The 8,751-nt window shown below is 40.4% G+C and overlaps 1 pseudogene; it reads right to left on the reverse strand.

Moving 5' to 3' along the window:
- Positions 1 to 4,560: 4,560 nt before the first annotated feature.
- LOC114692025 lies at positions 4,561 to 8,431 on the reverse strand (annotated as a pseudogene).
- Between the last annotated feature and the right edge of the window lie 320 nt (positions 8,432 to 8,751).

The raw sequence follows: 8,751 nt of genomic DNA on the forward strand, positions 1-8,751 counted from the left end.
GCAAAAGGACATTTCAGAGGAGCAAAAAGTTGTGACAATTTGTGCACAAACCACTTCCCTTTAACAAGACACTTCATATGACTGAGAGCCATGTCAATACAAACACCCCCCAAAATGAGCCAGCTCCAAGTGATATTAAAAGTCACGTGGGGACTCACAAGAAATATTGAAAAAGAGAGGAAAAGAAAGCACAGAGAAGATGATAAACCTTAAGAACAAAATGAAATTCATATCCTCTAGTGTATTGCAAACTAATTCAATGCAAATATCCCAGTGCACCAATTAGAAATAATTTGGAGACTCCACAATCTGCCTCAAACACAATAAAAGCACAGCAAGATTGACAGAAATAAAAATTAAAAAAAAAAAAACCTATAACATGGGAATATCATTGATATACTTTGACTGTATGACTACATATTAGCTGTATTACTATCAAATATTTAGGAACAAATAAAATTATAGAGGCAGATTGACTTAGAGAGTAGTGACAGAATCAACATACTGAGAAGATAAAGCATTTTTAAACATGCATGCACCAAAACAACAGAGCTAAGATGTGGTTATTATGATAGAACACAGAGAAGGACTAGCCAAATCAAAAGTATACTGGAGACATAAAATGTCACCCCCTCATGCTGGAGAAATGGCTCAGCAATTAAGACCACTGACTGTGCTTCCTGAGGATCTGCATTCTATTCCCAGCATTCACCTGGTGGCGCACAACTATTTCTGACTCTAGTTCCAGGGGGATATTATGCCCTTTTCTGGCCTTCCCAGGTATAAGACATGTATGTAATGCACAATCCTACATACAAACTTTATATACTCTAAACAGATAAGATAATAAAATAAATTTTAAAATGCCTCTCTCAATAATTGGCAATATTATAAAGAAAATATTTAGGAATACATAAAATTTCAACAACACCAGGAGACAAGTACCCGGAGCTTTTAAAGGGCATCTGTTAAGTGCATTTTCTAAACATGTGAAATCAAATTAATAATCAATAGGACAGGGACTTCAAAACACAAAATTCTAAGAAACCTATGATCTTAAAGAAATACCCTGTAGAGGACCAGGAAGACTATGTGATAATTTCTTCTGAAGAAGACAAGAATGTTTTACCCATGAACTCTCAACCATGGTTGCCAGCACAAAAAAACTACATGAAGTAAATAAGCAGGCCAACATGGACGGGGGAATGTTTCACAAGTCCCCAACCTAGAGAAGGACCTGAAGATACCCAAGTGTTGCTTAGGGTTGAAGAACCAGCTCTCTTTCCACCCAATTTCAGGAAAAGGAACCATTTTGGAGTGTTCAGCCCAAAATGCATGCAAATAGAGACAATATTAATTGACCTTAGTAAGTTTGTAGTATATATTAAGCAATCATAAATTTGAGAGGAGTGTTGAAGGACACAGGAGAAGTTGGAGACAGGGTGGAAATGATCACTTCCCACAACAAAGCAATATCTGATAGAAATGAGAAATATATCTATTTGCGAAAGTAAAATTGAAATTTACAAAATTTGTAGGATAGAGCCAACATAATGCTAAGAGAGATTTTTTGGCAGTAAATACATTAACCAGGAAGAAAAATCCACAAGCCAATAAGCAGGTCCTAGAAACAAACAAGGAAAGAACAAAGCATGCTCCAAACAAAGAGAGAAATAACAGAAAAACAAAATAAATGAAATTAGAGGTGTTTACAATAAACCTTGATTTCTCTCCCTAGTAGAAAGCTCTTTATCCACGTTTTCCTGCCTTATTTGTTGATGGTGATATTGCTGCCTTTGCGTTTTGTTTAAGGATGAAAGCACAGCTTATCCTAATTTAGATTTCTAGTTAAGTTTTGAAGTTCTGAAATTCCTGGCCAAAGGAAGGCAATTAATCTCACATGGGAAGAAAGCTTAATTTGGCTAACTGTAAACTTTTCCTCCTCTAATAAGTTCAACTTCTTAGTCAAAAATGCATAGAAGTTAAGCAAATGTAAACTGTAAGAAAACTAATCTAGTCTTCTTCTCAGGTCTCAGATTTAAAAGTTTTACATAGACATGAAAATAAAGTGCCATTGGCTACACACAGCGTAGGGGAAAGGAAAAGTAGTCTATCCAAGTTTAAAATCTTTAACAGTCTTAGTTTACATGTTCCTGGATAAAAAAAAAATCAGAAACCATCAGGAGTTACTATGCCACCAACTCCCAACTGGTCAAGTCTCACAAAGAGTATATCTCTAATTTCCTAAGATCAAAGAGTTCTACAAAGCATTGCTTCTGAGCAATGGGAGACAACTGTCTCTTTTCAGTCCCATAAAAAGCTGCACTCAGTAATAGACAGAGCATTCATCTTTTAAGGGGAAAAAGATGACTTAGTACAAGATGTACGATACTTCTGTTGCTAAAAGAAGAAAAACCATATATTGTCATCTCCAGGACGATCACCTGGCCATACTAAGTAAAAAATGTTCTTTTTGTTTTGTGGAAAGGTAATTGATTCAAATGTTACTCTCTAGACTTTCTTTTATCCTATAACCCATTCACTATTTTTTTATATCAATTTGTAATACTTCTACACGGCAGAGGGAAAACCAGCATAATTAACGTATCTGTTTAGAGTTGGGTGTGTCACTTGGGGCTCTCAATCCTCCTAAACATTGATATTGTGAGGAGCCTTAATAATAAAGATAACTCATTAAATTGCTTGGCCTGATCCAAAACACAAGCTCTACCATTTGTAGCAGGACTTTGGCCTTGGCCATCTTTTTTACTTGAAAGTGTTCGGAGCCATACAGCTTAGTTTCAGACCAGTATATGAGTATTTACCCAATGGGTCTCCAGATGAGGCAACAGCCCACAGGGACAGTTTTACTCAGCAAGAACCAGTGGACTTTGGACAGTGCAGAATACTGCTGGGACCACACGGTCTGCACACTCTCTTTGATGATTCTCTTGGCAGATTTAGGGTCATTTTGTCAGTCTTGCATGGGACAGATGTGATCATTCCTGGAAACCCCATTTTTTTCCTCAAATACCTTCTCCTACAATTCTTTGGGAGCTGATGCTTCTCAGGTTTGGAGAATGCCAGCTGTCACTTCAGACCCAGGGCGCTGTTCTGATTCAGTGCTGACAGAATCAGAGGCAGATCACCCCTATTTCTCTAAATGTGTTTTGAGTGAGATGTTGTTCTTGAAGATGTGTACCTATGTCAATCACCTTTTAGTTATGTAAAGACAGGATGTACTTGGCTCAATGTTTGGCCAAGCTAACAAAATGGTAAGTGTTGTTTTGGTTTAAAGATGTTTTGATGTAAAAGTTGGGAGAAAACATATTTGAGATTTTATATATATATTTGCTGGAGGTTAATGTTGGAGTATGGGGAAAACTTGTTTGTTATTATTGTTTTTGGTGTATTAAGATGGCTAGAGCTACTTGAAGCCAGCCACTTTTGTGAAACTCATCTAGTGGTCAGACAATTCATTTCTTCACACCAATGCCCCTTCCCCATCTCAAGACCTCAACCCAGGCTGCAGCTAGACCATGGCAATGAAGCCCATGTCCTATCCATTACTACTAACACTATAAACTGTTGCCACCTGAGAAAATTAGTCTGAAAAATGTTAATAACATGCTATATTAATCAGAGTTCTCTAGAACAGAGCTCATAGAGTAAATACATATTAAAGTCTCTCTCTGTATGTGTGTGTATGCGCACACGCGTGGCTATATAATTGACTAATGCAGTGCAGCTGTGTTCATACTAGAGCGACTGAAAATCTGGTTATTACTTAACCTGGGTATCTGGATATCTCAAGACTGACAATATTACATACTATGGTGCTGAAGGCTTAGAGGATCCCTAAACACCCACGAGTCTTCAGTTCATTTGGAAAACTGAAGGAAGTAGGCTCTGATGTCAACAGAGGATGTCTGCAGCAGCAGCAGCAATAGTGACGGCAACAGAGTGGATTATCTCGTGAACAACACATGAAGACAAGCACAACAAAACCAAATGCTTTCCCCTCAGTCCTCTTTTTTTTTTTTTTTTTTTTGGAGGTATAGAAATGTGCTTTTATTACAACTCACAAAATGAAAATATCTCAAAAAGGAAGCTGGGCTAACACCTCCCACCTCCACCCACAGAGTTGGGGAAGACAGGGCAATGGGATTTTTTCTGCTTGCCTGAGTCCACTGGGAAGGTATACCAATCTAAAACTGGCTGATATTACCTAAGGGTCCCCAGAAGAGCCAGTCACCTCTTCTAGAAAGCTTCATAAGGGCATCTTAACAGAGCTCCTAAAGTAGGCACTTGGCAGTTCAGGATTTTGTCTTCTGGTTATTTTCTTTCCACTCAGACCCTACGTGATTCAAAACTAAGACCTGGGCAGGATGGACAAGGTGTCTCTGGGAAGAACCCCCAGCACCACTGCCCTGGGCTCTGTCCCTGGGTACATTATATTTAATATATTTTATATCAATACACAGAGGAATAGAAAATATAAAATCTGAGAGACTGGGGGGGAAGTGAGGAACTTGGAGAGGCCACAGTTGAAGATCTTGTTCAGGCTAACTTGACCTTTTCTTTGACCCCTTTGGCTTCTGGCTTCTCCTCCTTAGTTTTCTCCTCTTCTGTGACTTCTTTTCTCTTCTTGATCTTTTTCTTTTTCACCCTCTATTTGACTCTTTTGGCTTTTTTGAAATTGGAAGAGTTCCTGCGACCACCTTCTCCATCCTCATCTGAATCAGAGAATTCTTCCTCACAGGCAATTCGTTTCTCAGAGGAGCTGATGGAAATGCGTTTGTCAGGGTCTTCTTCGTCGTCATCACCACTCTCCTCTGGATGGCATCCTCAGATATTTCCTGCATATGGACACCAGGCACATTGGGCAGCTTTCTCAAATTCTCAAAGAGCTGCTAGTTGATCTTTTCCAGATATTCAATAGTGTTCTGTTAGTCATATTAGAAGGGCTGATGTAAGCTTGAAGTCTGGTCCAAAGTATTGAAAGTAGTTATTGTATGGTAGCTCATTAGGATCTCTGTGTCCAGGGCCATGGCTATTTTGTAAGTCAAACACCAAGCAACATTATGGACAGTATATACACCTCTTCCCAACATTAGCATAGGCAAGTTGAAACTCTTAATCAACTCCACACACTTGGCATGCCCTTTGATGTCAGATTGAAGCAACCTAACTGATCTCCAGATAGGGAATCTGAGCCACACTGTAAGACCACTGCACTAGGCTGAACATCTCATTACTTTGGACATGAACTGGTTCGAAAATGGTTCAGAGGACTCATCATCATCCCATCTCAGAGGGGGTAGTTCACAGCATAGTACTTGCCTTTGCCAGCCCAATATCATAGGTCCCCAGTTCCTGGGAAGTACTCTGTATTTATGAAAGACACAGTCATGACCCGGTCTGTGTATAGAAGGCCTCTTCCACACCATCATCATGGTGAATATCAATGTCAATATACAGCACCCTCTGGTGATACTTTAGCAATTTCAGAATGGCCAAGACAATATCATTGATGTAACAGAAACCAGATGCTTCAGACTTCTGTTGGATGATGCAAACCACCAGCCCAGTTCACAGCGATGTCCGTCTGCTGCTCATTCAGTTTCACGCACTTGCCACACAGAGCCACCAGTAAACAGCTGCAGAACTCACCAACGTTGAATCTCTGCATCTGCTTGCTATACTCAGACATGTTATCTGGCGAATGGAATGCAAGAACTTAATGAAGTCATTACTGTGGTACTTGGTCATCTCCTCCTCGGCATTAGCTTTGTGAGGGCCATAGATTTCCACTTTTTGGTAGAGACCATAGATGGGCAGCAAATTGTGAGTCATGTGGATTCGGCAAGGCTTCATCGAATAATGTCCATATTAGTAGTTTCTAACATCACCATGGTAGAAACTGGCCCCTCTCAGTCCTCATTGTATGTGGGCCGGCAGAACAAAGCACTGCACATATTCCTGGTACGGCTTCCCATTGCAGTTAATATAAATAATAAAATCCCACCCAGGTATGTCCAGACAGTTATTCTAATCTAAGTCAGTCATCATAGGTTTATCCTCAAGGCTGTCTCATGGGGAATTCTAGAGCCTGTCAAGTTTACAACTAATATGAACCACCCCAAATGTCTAAGTTAAGATTGCACATCTGCAACACTCTGGACAGCAGGCCCCGCACCTTGCCAGGGCAACACAACAGAGCCAACCCTGTTAGCGCAGGTGTGGGTGAGCATCGCTAAAATTGAGATCATGGGAGAGCTGCCCCCATTGTCCATCTGTCTTGTGGCAGCATGGGTGAGGGAGAGTTGTTCTCCTCCCACCCATTAACATCTGGGCAGGTAGGAGAGCTGGCCATAAGAGTGGGAGAGCCAATCCTATTCGGGCAGTTGTGGGTGAGCCAGCCTGGAAGTTGTAAGAATGGGAGAGTTGTTTCCATCTTCTTTTCATCTGGCAGACCAACCCTACAGCTGCCCAGGTCCAGAGGCAAGGTTACGATGTGGCCCTTTCGTCTTTGATCTGCTGGAGCCCATGAAAGGACCTGACCTGCAGACCCAAAGCTGCAGGATTTCCACAACACAGGACACAACAGGATGTCCAGGAGGAATCCTAGTGAGAGCCCACCATCAACAGTGTAGTAGAAACCAGAGGCCTTGAACCAGACCAAAGACTCTTTGTAATGAACATTTGCAAGTAAAGATATATGGACAAAAGGGTCTACGGCATGACTCACTGTGTCACACTGCAGCTTCTGTGACGAGATTTTTTTTTAAGTTTTTCCCCTTTTTTTTTTTACTTTATTTTTTCCTTTTTTTTTCTTCTAAAATTTTGTTTATTTGGGAGGTGTGCAGGGGCAGAGGGCAGATGAGAAGAGACAGGGAAGGAATGTATTAAGACACATGATGTAAAAGACACATAGAATAAATAAATAGATAAATAAGTACATTTAAAAAAAACATTTCACAGATGATGAAAGTCGCTGCTCATAGTCAAACACTTTTGAACGCCGGCCATGCTTTCTGAGCATCTTTACCTTTCCAGGTAGGAGAGCAATAACACTGTATTGCTCTCTGTACAGTGCTGTGTCTAGCTCCAAGACACTGCCCTTCCTCCTGTCAGCATCAGAATAGAGTGAGGCCATTTTGAGAAAACTCTGAATGAAGCCCATTAGCCAGAAGCAGAGAATCTCAGGGTATGTCTTAGAACTTTCTTCTGGGACCTTTTCCATGTAATTATGACTTTGTTGCTCTTATCAAAGTGTTGTCAGCTAGCATTTAGGAGAGTTAGAATCCTGCTGAAATGGCCTGTGGCCAGTGAGTATTCTTCTGTTCACTCAGAAGCAGAAAATCAGACAGCCCTGACTCTCACAGGATGTTAGGTAGCCAGGCACAGGTCAGTCAGGACCTCACCTGTCTGTCCTCTGACTTGGGAGGCTTGACATGATCAGCAGGAAGTAAAGATTTCCATAGATCTTCAAGTCCTTCCTTTTTGCCTTAGACAACATGTAATCCTATTATTCTTAGGTATAAAGATAAAATGGAAAGAAATGAAACCCTCCCTTAAGTGTAAACCATTCTTCCAAAGGTGGCATAAAAGAACTGGAAAACTGTCAGTCAAAAATAAATAAATAGAGATGGGAAAAATGGCTTAGTTCATAAAGTGTCTGTTGGGCAAACTTGAGGACCTAAGTTCAAATCCTCTAGAACCTACATAAAAACCGGGCACATATCTATAATGCTAGTGCTGGAGAGTGAAAGAAGTGTATCCTCAGAATTTGCTGGACGATCAGTCTAGCAAAACAGTGAATGCCAGAGTCAGAGAAAAACCCTTCTCCAAAATTAAAGAGTAGTAGAAAGAGACATAAAGAAGACTCAGTGTTGACCTCTGGCCTCCAATGTGCACTTATGCACAAATGCATGCACACAGTACTCACAAAGATACACACACACACACACACACACACACACACACACACACACACACACTATATACACGTCTAACATGCACTCACTCGTAAAGAATAAATTTCAGCATGTGTACATCAATTACAATGCTCCTTCTAGAACAGACAGCTAACCAGGTACATGTCTGGCAACATTCTCCATCACATAGAAAAGATCTACCAAGTACACAAGTACGAATTGTGCGCATCAATGGTGAAGGAGTAAGGGCCAGAACAACGCAAGATTCTCCATAAAGAAGCACCATCTTCAACTATTTTGTTGTTGTCCATATTCTCATGCTTTTCAAACACATGGGGCTAAGAAGGGTAAAACTGAGGAATGGGCCATACCTAGGATCAACTCTTGTGTCAACCATCTACATACGAGTGACGAGAAACAAAAGGTGTCTCTTTTGGCCCAAAGGCATAGACAAAGGAAAGGATGACTTTTTGGGCCAGGTTCTCCGACATTTCTCTAGTTCTAATACTCCTTATTCATACTCCCAAATCCAGATGTTTATGATATTACTGTCAGTCGGCATACAGTATTAAATTATGTGATTTGATGACATATGAAATAAAATAGTAGCAAGATGACTCAATCTTGATTTAATTCATTGAGAACCATAAGTTATTACCTGGACATGACAGATAAAAAGCACCCATGAACTCTGAATAATACGGCTGTATGAGCAAGGTAAGTATAATGAGCATACCAGTTGACATGCCAGTGTGTTGGGAGAAATTTTAATGGCTGTTAGAGAGGATCAGTCTTCCCCAGAACCATCCCA

This window comes from Peromyscus leucopus, unplaced genomic scaffold (genome assembly GCF_004664715.2).
Source record: "Peromyscus leucopus breed LL Stock unplaced genomic scaffold, UCI_PerLeu_2.1 scaffold_188, whole genome shotgun sequence".
NCBI classification, from domain to species: domain Eukaryota; kingdom Metazoa; phylum Chordata; class Mammalia; order Rodentia; family Cricetidae; genus Peromyscus; species Peromyscus leucopus.